At 36.4% G+C, this 16199-nt stretch overlaps 1 pseudogene; it reads right to left on the bottom strand.

The window, feature by feature from the left end:
• Positions 1-5220: 5220 nt before the first annotated feature.
• On the bottom strand, positions 5221-6244 carry LOC102281495 (olfactory receptor 4P4-like; annotated as a pseudogene).
• Between the last annotated feature and the right edge of the window lie 9955 nt (positions 6245-16199).

The raw sequence follows: 16199 nt of genomic DNA, 5'->3' as shown, positions 1-16199 counted from the left end.
TAAGTCATGTGCAAATCTTTGGAGTCCCATGGAATGTAGCCCACCAGACTCCTCCGTCCATGCGATTTTGCAGGCAAGAATACTGGAGTGGGTTGCATTTCCTTCTCCAAGGGAATTTATTGAGCCAGGGATCAAACTCACATCTCCTGCATTGGCAGATGGGTTCTTTACAACAAAGCCACCAGGGAAGCCCTAGGAAATGCTCTGTGGTGAACAAAACCCTCAGTGATGCTGGAGACTAAAGAAGGAGTCAGACAATGAAGTAAATAAACAAGCAAACGTATAATTACAAATAGTATATTTTAAATAAATGAATAGGAAGCTGTGCGTCTTTTCATTTTAGTTTATAGAAGTTTTACTCAGTTGTAAATCTTTGACTTTTTAATGTTATACAGATATTTATTATTTAGTTGTTTCTTGAATTTTACTTTATGTAATTCCATAAGACAATTGTATTTTCTCATCCATTTGGTACCTGAAAATGTGGTATTTATGTATGTTCAAAAGCTGAAATCATACAACTGAATTCGTCTTTTAAAAAATTTACTTTGTCTTTATTGTCTATCTAAAGCTTCTAAGATCTTTTCATGTACCACTAAATTTTTTTAAACAGTCAGTGGGTATCTATGAATAGATCTATTTCTATAGTTTCTTTAAAGCTTATCATTTGTCAAATGATGCATTTTAAGACAGAACATATTTGTGTTTTTATACAAATGTTGAATGAACATGTCAAAGATTCTATTGAACTTATAATTAATATTTAATGTAGAAACCACTAAGTTGTTACCATTGGTTCAGACAAGAGTTCCCCCACATATTTATAGTCATTAAATGGTGCTAAAATGAATTTATAAGTTGATGCAAAACTAGTCAAATATACAAAGGGCTATCATTAATTGCATTTTTCCTGACACAATTTGAATTTCTATGGCCAGACATTGTTAGCATTGATATTATTTTGTGTGAATCAACTTCTCTATTTTGACTTGCAAAATATTTTAGCCAAAGTTAATGAAAGGTGGATAATAACCTGAATGCAAGAACTGGTAAGGTCACTCACTAAATTACAAAGAATCTCATCATCATTTCTTGATATTTTACATGCTATTAATGATCCAGCTGGAGAGAGAAATATGGCTGATGTTCTTGAGAAGCTGAGAAGGGAGGAAATCAAAGTGCAAAAGTGAAGGAATTCCCTACTTAGTGATTGATATTGGCAATGACATGTTTGTTTATTTTATTAAACTGCAGTCTATTTAAAATGTCATGCTGGTTTCAGGTATATAGTCATGTGATTCAATTCATATATATGTGTGTTTATATGCATGTATATTTTCCATCTCACTACTTTTCATTATAGGTTATTACAGATATTGAGTATAGTTCCCTGTGCTATATAATAGATCATTGTTTATCTATTTTATATTTTGTAGTCTGATTCTGTTAATCCCAGACTCCTAATTAATCCTTCCCCTCCCCTTTTCCTTTTGGTAACCATACGTTTGTTTTCTGCATCTGTGAGTCTGTTACTGTTTTGTAAATAAGTCCATCTGTGTAATTTTATTTTTTTTTTTAGATTCCACATATAAGTGATTGCATATATTTGGTTTTCTCTGTCTGACTTATTTTACTTAGTAAGATAATTTCTTGGTCCATCTATGTTGCTGCAGTCTCCAATTATTTTAGTAATCCATATTCACAACTTTTATTCCAAGAGTAAAAATAAAACAGAAACATTTGTGTTAATTTTTGAAGTTTTATTTTTCAATAATACAAGTCTGGTTGCTTGGAGGATAGGGCTTCTGAAGCAGAGGGAAACTTTGAGGGCTGGTTGGTCTTCTTATCAAAGACCTTGCTTATTTCACACCAGAAGGTGATCTTTCACTTTCCTGCTCTGTTATGTTCTCTGATGTGTATACTGTGCATTCCCTATCCAGGAGTTTTCAGATAGCTGTCAAGAGCTAGGTTTAAAACAACAAGCAAATATGTAAGGGTATTTTTTGCAAGAATTTCTAGCACATATTTTAGGTCTGTTTGCTGGGCATTTAGAACTGAGTCATAGAAATATGCTATTTTTCTTTTTGAATTGTGCACCCATTTTGAGAATTCTCAACACTGACAACTCATTTTGTATCTAGCATGGCTCTCTCTACAACTTGAAAACAAATTCTCATGAAAGCAAATCAAACCCAGGTCTCCCACATTGCAGGTGGATTCTTTACTGTCTGATCCACCAGGGAAACTAGTCGGAGCATGACATTAATATGAGTCCCATTCTCACACCCTCACCACTCCAAAGGAAAGTTATTATCAGAATGGTTACATTTCTAATGCATAACAGGATACTGGGCGATAAAATGGCTTATACTAACTGAGCACTTACTGTATGACCAGTATTTCGGTCCTGCACATATCTTTATAATACTGTGTGCTGGGCTATTATTATCACTTGATGGATGGTTTGTTGAGCATATGTCCTAGTCCTCATAGTTAGTAAGCAATTCTGGGTCCGGAACACATGCCCGTAACAAATATATACTATCGGGTGCTAGAATTAGCCAGAGTTGCAGTTCATGTTTACATGGACAGAGTTGGGAAAAACAGTTCCTTTGAACAAAAGAAAAGAGATTGATGTGGGACTTAGGTAAGAGTACTGGTGTTGGACATATGAGAAGCTCCAGATCGCCATTGGCTACAAAATTATCAGAGTAGAAAGCTATATTTTTATTTTTTTGAGGGCCATTTACATTGACATCTTCATTTATTGACACCTTTATTTTGTTAGAATAGTAGCACGGCAATCTGTTTTTCATTTTAACCAAAATGTACCAGCAAGATTGGTTATACCCTCTTTGCATGTCTTCCAGTTAGCTTAAGGAGTTTCAGGTGTACAACAAAGTGATTCAGATATATACACATATTCCAGATTATTTTCCATTATGGGTTGTTACAAGATACCTAATATAGTTCTTTGGGCTATATAGTAGTAAATTCTTGTTGCTTATCTATTTTATACATAATTTTTTTTGTATCTGTTAATCCCATACCACTAATTTATCCCTTTCCCCTCTCTTTCCCCTTGGGTGACCATAAATTTATTTTTCAATGTCTGTGAGTCTGTTTCTGTTTCATATATAGATTCATTTGTATCACTTTTTAGACATAACATATAAGTGATGTCATATATTTGTCTTTCTCTGTCTGACTTACTTCACTAAATACAGTATTCTCTGGGTCCATCTATGTGGCTGAAAATGGCAATACTTTGTTCCTTTTCTATGGCCAAGTAATATTCCATTCTTTCTTTATATATGTGCCACAACTTCTTAAGGCAATTGTCTGTTGATGGACACTTTGATTGCTTCTTGGCTTTTGTAAATAGTGCTGCTATGAATACTGAGGTGCATGTATCTTTTTTGAATTAGAGGGTTTTTTTGTTTTGTTTTTCCCAGATATATGCCCAGGAGTGGGACTACTAGATCACATGGTATTTCCATTTTTAGTTTTTTAAGGAACCTGCAAACTGTTGTCCGTAGTGACATCACCAATTTACATTTTCACCAACAGTTTAGAAGGGTTCCCTTTTCTCCATACTCTAATGAGTGTTTTTATGTTAGTTCTTTAACACTGGAAAATTTCCATGTCTTTGACTTTTCTTTTAATTTAGAAATTTTAAGCAAATACAAAAGTATTGTGAACTCCCATGGGTCTATCACCCGACTTTAATAATTACCTATAACTTGTCATTCTTGCTTTATTTATCCACCACACACATTTTCCTTTTCTGCAGTGTTTTAAAGCAAATCCCAAATACCATTTGATTTCCTTGTCCATATTTCAGTGTATTCACTGAACCATAACATTCACAAAGAAATCCAAAGATAGATGGTATAAGACAACCATTAAGAATGTCCATAAAACTGTCCATTTTTATTGGTAAATTTGTTTGGAAGGGTAAAGAGCCAATTTATTTACAGGATAACAAAGTTCTGTTGTGTTTCATATTCTTGTAGCACCTCAGAGATAGGAATTCATGATAAAAGGCATCTATTTTTCTACTAGCATTTATTCTTAGTGTTTCCCAGGTATATCCACTTATCACATGTTCTTACTCTTCTTAAGACCTATGGACAGGAACAAAAAAATAATGCTTCCAATAATAAGTGTGATGGAAGATGGCCATCACACATTGTACTCTGTGGTTTACAACCAGTAGGGCAACTTATTTAGAAGTCTAAAATATCTTCATTTTTGAAAAATCAAGCTCATCCAGTGCCAAATGGTTATTTGGTGTTACAGCATTCAAACAAACCAGAGACAATGGGAGGCACCATACCTCAGTAGGTCAGAACCAAAGCATAAGGATGGCAGCTTTTCTGTACAGCATTTCTCAACTCTCTGTGCTTCCTTTTCCACTTGGGGTGAACTGTTTATTAATCAGTCCTGGGGTCCCCAAATGAAAACCTTGTTAGCTTAGATTCTTCTGAGTTTTATGAAGAGAGCCAGAGAGGTCTCAATGATTTCCACTGGAAAACAATGTTTTTCTCTGTGTGAATTCTTTCCTCTTGGAATGCATTTGTTAGCTGGAATCTGGGAGCTGGGCCCTGGCTTGCATCATTACAACTCTTCCTTTGAGGACAGGGCTACTAGAGAATGACTGATCTTCATAAAAAGTCTGGGGCCAATGGTTGAGGGTTGTGGGTTCAACTTACAATATGTGACAGTGGCAGGTCCCAATATGCCTGTATGGGAAGGGCTTCAAAGACAATCATCTGAGGGTTTGTCTCAAAAGTTTGTCCAAAATTTGGTCATTTAGAATATTCTTTAAATTATGCAAGTAAATGTTGGAATTATCTTCTAAATCATTGCTACCTGGAATTGGCTTTATTGATTAAAGTCACATACAAGAATGGGCTCTATGGGTTCTCAGTGTTGATTTGTATTACATGATACCTTTGATAGTCTACTGCTAAATATCTAAATTGATTACACAGCCAAAAGATCAGAGGGGAAGAGGAGCTATAAATAAGAAAACTAGAAAAGAGTACAGCAGAGAGTCTGGATAAATCCAGGGAGTTGTAAGATTTTGCTCATATTTGAATCTATATGTTGCTAAAACAAAACAAAAAACATAGGCAAGCATTATACATTTTAAAGTTTTCAGTGTATAAAATTCATATATTCAACAAGTTCAGTGGTGAAAATCAGAGGTATGTTTTAGTTCATTTCTTTTCTTACTGTGATATGGCACCAGAGTTTCTTTATGGAATTCTTCATCTCCATGTTTATCAGTGTGTAGATTAGAGGGTTGAACATGGGAGAAATGATAGTATAAAAAAGAGCAAACACTTTGTCTTCTGGTAAAGTAGTTGCTGGCCTGATGTGCTGCAATTCATGGGGTTGCAAAGAGTCGGACACGACTGAGCGACTGAACTGAACTGAACTGAAAGTAGTTGCTGGTCCAATGTAAATGAAGAATAAAGGAGCGAAAAAGAGGACTACCACAGTGATGTGGGAACTGCAGGTGGAGAGAGCTTTGTGGCAATTCTCTACAGAGTAGGACCTGACAGTGTAAAACATCACAGAGTAGGATATCAACAAGACCACAAAAGTCCAGGCCCATGAGGTCCGAATTGGCGATGACAAGAGACCGATTCTGGTGGTGTCAGTGCAGGCCAGTTTCAACAGAGGATACACACCACAGAAGTAATGAACTATTTCGTTTGGCCCACAGTAGGGTAAAAAGATGGCCAGGAGAAACTGATTGAAGGAATGCAGGAATTCCCCAGCGCAGGAAGCAGAGATCATGGCAACGCACTTCTGTCTGGTCATGATCAGAGTGCAGCACAGAGGCTTGCAGATGGCCACATAGCGATCATAGACCATCCCCGCAAGGATGAAGACCTCAATCCCCCCAAAGAAGTGCATGGTGAGGACCTGTGTCATGCAGCCATGGTAGAAAACGGTCTTCTTTGCTGCCAGTAAGTCAGCGATCAACTTGGGGGTGACAGTGGAGGTGTAACAAAGGTCTGTGAGGAAGAGGTGACTCAGGAAGAAATACATGGGCTGCTTCATAAGTTGACTGGAGGCAATAGAACTCATGACAAGTAGGTTTCCGATCAGAATTGCAATGTAACAAAGTAAGAACAGTAAAAAAAAAAAAAGAGAGAGAATGTCAATTTCCTTTTTTCTGAGAAAGTCCTAAGAGAAAAAATTCTGTGATGTTATTCCTATTTTCCATGACTCAGAGTGGTTTGTAGCCATCTGCAATCAGTTATCAATCTTTATAAATATATCATTCCTTGTCATCAGTTCAGCTCAGTTCAGTCACTCAGTTTGTGTCTGATCCAACTCTTTGCGACCCCATGGACTGCAGCATGGGGCATTTTATAACAGAAAAGGTTTCAAAACTTGAAGAAAAATATTTGATTTTTATTTTGAAAAGCTTTCCTTAAGTTCTTTTTGTTTATGAGGAAAATATTAATTTCTCATAAACAACTTTGATACCTGATTTGAAAACTAACACTGTGGAATGCAGTATATTTACATAACCATTCTATTAGCATGTATTATCAACCATAACTGGATATTATGCCCTGGTAGAATTCAAGAAATGGTACTGTAGGGAAAAAAGTCAGTCATCACTTTCCTATTCTCACTATTAGTTATTGAGAAAATAGACACAGAAATGAAACCCTAAGAGAAAATAAGAGATAATATGTGGATAATCTTATATGTGAGAAATTTCCTTCCATCCATTCTAGCTGGAAATGTGATAAATAGAAAAAAAAAATCAACACATTTGGAATCATGAGGTATATATACATGGCCAAAATCATCTATATTTATCTTGTGCCTAATTTAAAAGTGTGCTTAATTTACAGATAAAATATTATATTTTATAGTTAAAAGGATAACAAGCAAAGTATCAGTCAGTTCAGTTCAGTCACTCAGTTGTGTCCGACTCTTTGCAACCCCATGAATTGCAGCACTCTAGGCCTCCCTGTCCATTACCAACTCCTAAAGTTCACTCAGACTCACATCCATCGAGTCAGTGATGCCATCCAGCCATCTCAACCTCTGTCGTCGCCTTCTCCTCCTGCCCCCAATCCCTCCCAGCATCAGAGTCTTTTCCAATGAGTCAACTCTTCACGTGAGGTGGCCAAAGTACTGGAGTTTCAGCTTTAGCCTCATTCCTTCCAAAGAAACCCCAGGGCTGATCTCCTTCAGAATGGACTGGTTAATTACCTCTATTTTTTCAAAATATATCATCTCACACTTTAAAAATATATGTTTTAGATATTCAGTAAGGCATTTGAGGATACTAATAAGTTTCACTTGAATTTTAGTCTCCCACAGTGTTTTATTCACTAGCATAAATTGTTTTCTTTCTAACTGATGTACGCAGACTGTTCTACTCTTTCTAATAATCAATCATCCTGAAAATGTTTAATTCTTTCTGTTCCTATATCACATGTCTTAGTATCTCAGACTGGCTTTTCTCTCTTTCATTTCTGTTATTTTTTACCTCCTTCACCTCCAAGTCACTGCTATAAAGTAATGTAAGACCAGCTCTAATAATGTGTTTATAACTATTAATCCTTTGAATAAAGCAATATCTTTCTACTGGTAGAAGTTCAAGAAGGATAGACTAGGGAAAACTACTGAGAACTAATTATTCCACTAAATCACACTAAAATTTACTTCAGCTATATAAAACACAGGACTTTAGTATTTAAAATACTGTATTTAATTTACTTCAGACTTCAGAACCATTATATTCACAATTTATTTTCAAACCTGTAATGCTCCTCTCCTTCTTTTTCATTTACAGAGAAATTACCATTCAAACCTGTGTACATAAAATGGGGTTTGGAAGAGTAAAACTGCAAATCTATCTAGTGTATTAGAGTCATCATCAACAGCCACAAAATGACATTTAAATATGTATCATCCTGAATAAAGAAGAGGGGATATTTGTAGTTATCAAATAAGCCATCCCATTCAACTGACAATTGCGTTTTAGGCTTTTAAAATTATTCTTAATAATTTAAGCACAAGCTGGAATCAAGATTTCCAGGAGAATTATCAATAACCTCTGATATGCAGATGACGCCACCCTTATGGCAGAAAGTGAAGAAGAACTAAAAAGTCTCTTGATGAAAGTGAAAGAGGAGAGTCAAAAATTTGGCTTAAAGCTCAACATTCAGAAAATGAAGATCATGGCATCTGGTCCCATCACTTCATGGGAAATAGATGAGGAAACAGTGTCAGACTCTTTTTTGGGGCTCCAAAATCACTGCAGATGGTGACTGCAGCCATGAAATCAAAAGATGCTTACTCCTTGGAAGGAAAGTTATGACCAACCTAGATAGCATATTGAAAAACAGAAACATTACTTTGTCAACAAAGGTCCATCTAGTCAAGGCTATGGTTTTTCCAGTGGTCATGTAAGGATGTGAGAGTTAGACAGTGAAGAAAGCTGAGAGCAGAAGGATTGATGCTTTTGAACTGTGGTGTTGGAGAAGACTCTTGAGAGTCCCTTGAACTGCAAGGAGATCCAACCAGTCCATTCTAGAGGAGATCAGTCTTGGGTGTTCTTTGGAAGGACTGATGCCAAAGCTGAAACTCCAATAGTTTGGCCACTTCCTGCGAAGAATCGACTCACTGGAAAAGACTCTGATGCTGGGAGGGATTGGGGGCAGGAGGAGAAGGGGATGACAGAGGATGAGATGGCTGGATGGCATCACTGACTCGATGGACATGGGTTTGGGTGAACCCCAGGAGTTGGTGATGGACAAGGAGGCCTGGTGTGCTGCAATTCATGGGACCACAAAGTTAGACACTACTGAGCGACTGAACTGAACTGAACTGAACTGAATGCTCCATTTTAACTTATCCCCTAAATTATATTCTTCTGATTTGGTGGGAAACAATGTAAATTCAATATTCAATCACAGATTATTCTTTATATAATTCTTGACTTGCTGCATGAACTGATCAGTTAACTTTCATTTTCTCAACCTTTTTTCCCTTCAGTCAGTTCAGTTCAGTCAGTCAGTCATGTCCGACTCTTTGTGACCCCATGAATCGCAGCAAGCCAGGCCTCCCTATCCATCACCAACTCCCGGAATTCACACAGATTCACGTCCATTGAGTCAGTAATGCCATCCAGCCATCTCATCCTCTGTTGTCCCCTTCTCCTCCTGCCCCCAATCCCTCCCAGAATCAGAGTCTTTTCCAATGAGTCAACTCTTTGCATGAGGTGGCCAAAGTACTGGAGTTTCAGGTTTAACCTCATTCCTTCCAAAGAAATTCCAGGGCTGATATCCTTCAGAATGGACTGGTTGGGTCTCCTTGCAGTCCAAGGGACTCTCAAGAGTTTTCTCCAACACCACAGTTCAAAAGCATCACTTCTTCGGCATTCAGCTTTCTTCACTGTCTAACTCTCACATCCGTACATGACCACTCGAAAAACCATAGCCTTGACTACATGGACCTTTGTTGGCAAAGTAATGTCTCTGCTTTTGAATATGCTATGTACGTTGGTCATAACTTTTCTTCCAAGGAGTAAGCATCTTTTAATTTCATGGCTGCAATCACAATCTGCAGTGATTTTGGAGCCAGAAAAAGAAAGTCTGACACTGTTTCCACTGTTTTTCCATCTATATCCCATGAAGTGATGGGACCAGATGCCATGATATTAGTTTTCTGAATGTTGAGCTTTAAGCCAACTTTTTGACTCTTCACTTTCACTTTCATCAAGAGGCTTTTTAGTTCCTCTACTTTCTGCCATAAGGGTGGTGTCATCTGCATATCTGAGGTTATTGATATTTCTCCTGGCAAAGTTGATTCTAGCTTGTGCTTCTTCCAGCCCAGCATTTCTCATGATGTACTCTGCATAGAAGTTAAATAAGCAGGGTGACAGTATACAGCCTTGCTGTTCTCCTTTTCCTATTTGGAACCAGTCTGTTGTTCCATGTCCAGTTCTAACTGTTGCTTCCTGACCTGCAAATAGGTTTCTCAAGAGGCAGGTCCGGTGGCCTGGTATTCCCATCTCTTTCAGAATTGTCCACAGTTTATTGTGATCCACACAGTCAAAGGCTTTGGAATAGTCAATAAAGCAGAAATATATGTTTTTCTGGAACTCTCTTGCTTTTTCAATGATCCAGAGGATGTTGGCAGTTTGATCTCTGGTTCCTCTGCCTTTTCTAAAACCAGCTTGAACATTTGGAAGTTCACTGTTCACTTATTGCTGAAGTCTATGTCTAAAACCCTGCCTCTGTGAGATTCTTTATCAGATAACAGGCCAAATCATATTTGAAAAAGACAATGTAAATGCCATTTTGGTAAGTGTGTTTGCAGACTAAAATGGAAAATCAATGAAATGATTATGAAGTATTGAGAAAGTAAACAGAAGCTTTTAAAATGAAGATTCTTTTTTCTTACCAATACTTGAACATTTCAGGGAAAATTGATAATTATTTTTTAAATTGTTGTCATGTAAATGCACTCAATCTACTCAATTAGAAAGAGATGTGAAAAGGTGAAAGAGATGTGAAAAATACCTATAAAAATTTACTTTTTAAAATATAAAAATTGTATAATCCATGACTCAAAAACTATAACCTATATTCCTAAACAACTTGAAAGCATTTTCCCTATTTTCAATTATTTGTATAGAAATAAAAATATGATTCATATGTCTACAAACATCATTTTGTATTTTCATATTTAAAAAATAAATATTATATCATCTTAGCAGAAGATATTATATAAAATACTGAAGTATTTGGAAATTTAAACAAAATGTTGTCTCCTTCATCTCATTGTACTATTTTCTAACTTGTTGCCATGAGTATGCCACACCCCTATTTTGTATTTCAGTTTAGACATCAATAAGCAATGGGAGTTAAACTAAATTTTTAAGGATCTCTGCTGGACCTGAACTTTTTGTACATGGTTCTGACATAAATTTTGAGGAGTCTACAGCTAGATGTTGATGACTATTACTTTCCAAACAAATCAGAATAAATTTACAACTCCCCTCCAGGCCATTGTCTCTCTTGTCTCTTATAAGATTAAGTGATCCAATCTCAGAAGGAAGCACAACTCCTCAAGCTCTCCTTTACTTTGGATCCTTTAGAGCCTGCTATTTTAAGTTCCCTTTATCCAATCCAGGTATATGGAAATCTCTATCATCTATAGTTCAATCTTAAATAGTCTTCTCTGAAATTCCTAATGATTCTGTGAAGTAGTGAAGCTGGACCAGCAGTTCCAAATCAATCTTTGTTCAGTTCTATCAGTGTATTAAACTCCTGCTACTTCCAGACAGAGCTCACTAACTACAGCCCACCATGCTATGGTTACTCAAATATTCTGTCTCGTGGTTCTTAGAACTGCCTACTTTGCTTCATATTTTTATCTAATTATTGTCAGATACTGTTGAATGCTTTAGCTTATCTCTGTAAAAAAATCTTATCTTGGTGAGAGTTAGGGCCAGTGCCTCATTTTCTCCCTGATTTGGACATAATGAAAAACAACACCAAACACAATTTATGCCATTCAGATCTATGTTGAATAGTGAATACTTGAATTTGGAACAGATTATGTAAACTTTCTGAGCCACCTTACTTGTTTAATCTCTGAATAAAGGAAAATAAAACTCAAATTATTAATTAGTTATCAATTACAATGTGCCAGGAGTTGTACTAGGTGGAAAAAAGACTAAAATCACCTAGGAGACTTTACTGAAATTATCATTTAGTAAGTTAGTTACCTAGTTCTTCTATAATAAGATTGTGACTGGATAATTAAATGACTTATGAAGGATTTGATGTATTAGATTATACAATGCATTCCTCATTTAATCAATTATAGTGCAGTTTGTCTCATCATGAATTAAATTATTAATTATATTAGTTTTCTCATTATATCCTCACTCTATATTTTGATTATTTTAAGTGTTCAGTATGTATTTGTCAAAGAAATAATTTTATTTCAATATTTGATAGAATGAAATGAAAATTCATTTTAATTATTTCATTGTCAATATAATTGTTTTGTCATGTATTTAAGACACATAGAAACACAGAATCTTATAATCATATTTACTTCAGAATGATATCTCGGAAAGATCAACTTAGAATTGCTCTTCTAATGCTTACTAGTTTTCTGTGTATTAGCAAAAATCATTTGAAGGTCACATAAACCCATCCCTGTAACCTTCCCCCATTTCTCACTCCCTTGGCTTACTATGGAGACTAGACCCTTAAGAGTAGTCTTATACATTAAAACTCAAGTCACTTGCCCTAACACCCTGGGTGTCTCCAGCCTGGGTGATCTCCAAAATATACAGAACTAAATCTGACCATGCTCTATTCACCACTCTTTCATTTATTCTGAATAATTATTCAGATCAACTTCATTAACTTTCTATTTTAATAAAAGCTCTGTCTTGGCTGAAATGTAATAGAACAAGTGGTGTTAATACCGGAATGAGAAACTCAAGCTACAAATATGGCACATTCAGGCAATTAATAGAAAGTAAGAGCAGAGTGATTTAACATACTCTGTACTTCTTGAGTACTTCCTTAACAGATTTTCTGTATCTTTAATTGAAATATAAGTCACCAACTTTCTGCATTACTTGGTTCCCTTTAATATTCCCCAAGTTATGAAAAAACGTTTATCACTGTCATTGTTTATTGCTTTATGCAATTGACATAGGAAGGGTAAGTTATCACACATGAGTTGTATAAAAATATGTAACCATGAAAGAGATGCTCTATGTAACCAGGTAGATAGAGCAATAGTTTCAAGTATTGGCTGTATGTAAACATGGCTAAAGTTTTCTAACAAACATTAGCCGGAGGGCAAATGATCATTAAATTATATTTAAATAATAAATTTTAAAATAATATTGATCTAGCAATAGTGATTAATTGTGGGTTGATTAAAGAAAAGTTAACTCGTGTCCAACTCACCAGATATTTGGCTTAAATCTAAGGTACATGTAATATTTCAGAGTACCATACCTTAAGTTAACCAGTAAATTCTATGACTATGTAATAATATGTCTCATTACACAAATAATTTTGAAGAAATCTGAAAATAGAACTTACCTACTCTTTAAGGTAAGGTGTCCAGCTTTTTTCTTAAGCAAATTCAAAAGGCTTTTCTGAGTTTTATTTTAATATTTCAGAGAATAAAATGATACCATCAGCATTTATTTTGGCAACTATTCTTTATTTCTCTTTAAATAACACTTATATTCTATGCTGAATGTAAAAACAAAGACAAAACATGGTTCCTAACTGATTTCTAAACAACTTTACCAGGGAGATATTTAACTTGCAGACATTTACTGCAATATCTTGGTGAGTTTGGAAATCCCCTTTGGAATAATTTGACCAAAGTGAAGCTGAAATTTTTTTAACATTATTCAAAGACATAAAAATAATTATATTGATCAAGTCATATTTTCCCTATGCACATATGGAAACAAAGTACAAGTCATCTTCTATTTTAATCCAGGGACAATTGTGAGAAAACTCTAATGAGCTGGAAAGAAAGCTCATAATACCCACACCTCAGAAAGAAGAGGTGAAGAAAAAGAAGGAAACTCTGAGTTGCAGGTAAAAGGAAAATATTGATGCTGCCTCATTTCCATTTGTGGAGGGTGCTGGCTGTTTCAGCATGCATCTCCTATAGATTATTAATAATAAAACCACTTTGAAAAGTTACCATGATCTGTTGTCCTTTCTTCCTCAATGTCCTTTACTGTTGATTTTTCTGTCAACAATTCACACAAACAGCTCCTTTATTTACCTCATACCTGTAATGGAAGACAATACCAAGTCTTTTTGTGATTATTTATGTTTTTCTTATTTCTCAGTAACATTTTGAGACAGTATTTTCTCTTATCTGACAGCATTTTATTCAAGCTCCAGAGACCATATTCCTGAAATGTGTTTACATTAAAAAAAAAAAAAGGCACTTTAACAATTTTAAGTACACAACTCAGTGGCATTAATTATATTTAAAATATTGTGCAACTGTTGTATATTTCCAAAACATTTTCGTCACTCCAAACAGAAACTTTGCACCCATTCAGATCAGATCAGTCACTCAGTCATGTCCGACTCTTTCCGACCCCATGAATCACAGCACGCCAGGCCTCCCTGTCCATCACCAGCTCCAGGAGTTCACTCAGACTCACGTCCATCGAGTCGGTGATACCATCCAGCCATCTCATCCTCTGTCGTCCCCTTCTCCTCCTGCCCCCAGTCCCTCCCAGCATCAGAGTCTTTTCCAATGAGTCAACTTTTCGCATGAGGTGGCCAAAGTACTGGAGTTTCAGCTTTAGAATCATTTCTTCCAAAGAAATCCCAGGGCTGATATCCTTCAGAATGTACTGGTTGGATCTCCTTGCAGTCCAAGGGACTCTCACAGTCTTCTCCAACACCACAGTTCAAAAGCATCAATTCTTCGGCACTCAGCCTTCTTCACAGTCCAACTTTCACATCCATACATGACCACAGGAAAAACCATAGCCTTGACTAGACGGACCTTTGTTGGCAAAGTAATGTCTCTGCTTTTGAATATGCTATTTAGGTTGGTCATAACTTTCCTTCCAAAGAGTAAGCGTCTTTTAATTTCATGGCTGCAGTCATTAAGAAGCAATAACTCCTCAGCCTCCTTTCCCTCTGCCGCTGATATCCTGTAATATAGTCTGCCTCTGTAAATCTGCTTCTTACATTTTATACAAGTGGAATCACACAATGTTTGTTTCTCCAATCCTTTTTTTTTAATTAATTAGTTAATTTTGCTGTATTGAGTCTTAGTTGTAGCACAGGGATCTCTCATTGCACTGCCTCTGCTCTTCATTGCAGTGTGGGGTCTCAGTTGCTCCTCTGCATGTGGGATGTTAGTCCCCAGTCAGGGATTGAACCAGCGTCCCCTGCATTGCAAGGTGGATTGTTAACCACTGGACCACGAAGGAAGTCCCCTATCCTTTTTTTCTACCTAGCAACTTAATCTTCAGTTCAACTCAGTTCAGGCACTCAGTAATGCCCAACTCTTTGCGACCTCATGTACAGCAGCATGCCAGGGTTCCCTGTCCATCAACTCCCTGACCTTGCTCAAACTCATGTCCTTTAAGTTTAAGATGCCATCCCCTTCTCCTCCTGCCCTCACTCTTTCCCAGCATCAGGGTACATTTGATAAGCCAGTTCTTCATATCAGGTGGCCAAACTATTGCAGTTTCAGTTTCAGCATCAGCCTTTCCAATGAATATTCAAGACTGATTTCTTTTAGGATTGACTGGTTGGATCTCCTTGCAGTTCAAGGGACTCTCAAGAATCTTCTCCAACACCACAGTATAAAAGCATCAGTTCTTTGGTGCTCAGTTGTCTTTATAGTCCAACTCTCACATCCCTACATGACAACTGGAAAAAACATAGATTTGACTAGATGGACAATTGTCAGTAAAATAATGTCTCTTATTTTTAGTATAATGTCAAGGTTGGTCATAGCTTTTCTTCCAAGGAGCAGGCATCTTTTAATTTCATGGCTGCAGTCTTTATCTACAGAGATTTGGGAGCCCCCCAAAATAAAAGTGTCTCACTATTTCCATTGTTTCCCCATCTATTTGCCATGAAGTGATGGGACTGGATGCCATGATATTAGTCTTTTTAATGTTGAGTCTCAAGCCAGCTTTTTCACTCACCTCTTTCATTTTAATCAAAAGGCTCTTTAGCTCCTCTTCACTTTCTGCCATAAGGGTGGTGTCATCTGCACATCTGAGGTTATTGATATTCCTCACAGCAACCTTGATTTCAGCTTGTGCTTCAGCCAGCCCAACATTTCCCATGATGTACTCTGCATATAGATTAAATAAGCAGGGTGACGATATACAATCTTGACATACTCCTTTTCCTATTTGGAACCAGTCTGTTGTTCCATCTCTGATTCTGACTGTTGCTTCTTGACCTGAATACAGATTACTCACGAGGCAGAAAACATGGTCTGGTATTCCCATCTCTTGAAACATTTTCCTCAGTTTTTTTGTGATCTACACAGTCAAAGGCTTTGGCATAGTCAATAAAGCAGAAGCAGATGTTTTTATGGAATTCTTTTGCCTTTTCTATGATCCAACAGATGTTGGGATTTTGAACATCTGGAAGTACATCGTA

This window comes from Bos mutus, chromosome 28 (genome assembly GCF_027580195.1).
Source record: "Bos mutus isolate GX-2022 chromosome 28, NWIPB_WYAK_1.1, whole genome shotgun sequence".
In the NCBI taxonomy this organism is placed as follows: domain Eukaryota; kingdom Metazoa; phylum Chordata; class Mammalia; order Artiodactyla; family Bovidae; genus Bos; species Bos mutus.
The sequence above is the reverse complement of the archived record's forward strand: the minus strand, read 5'-3'. Positions and strand labels throughout refer to the sequence as shown.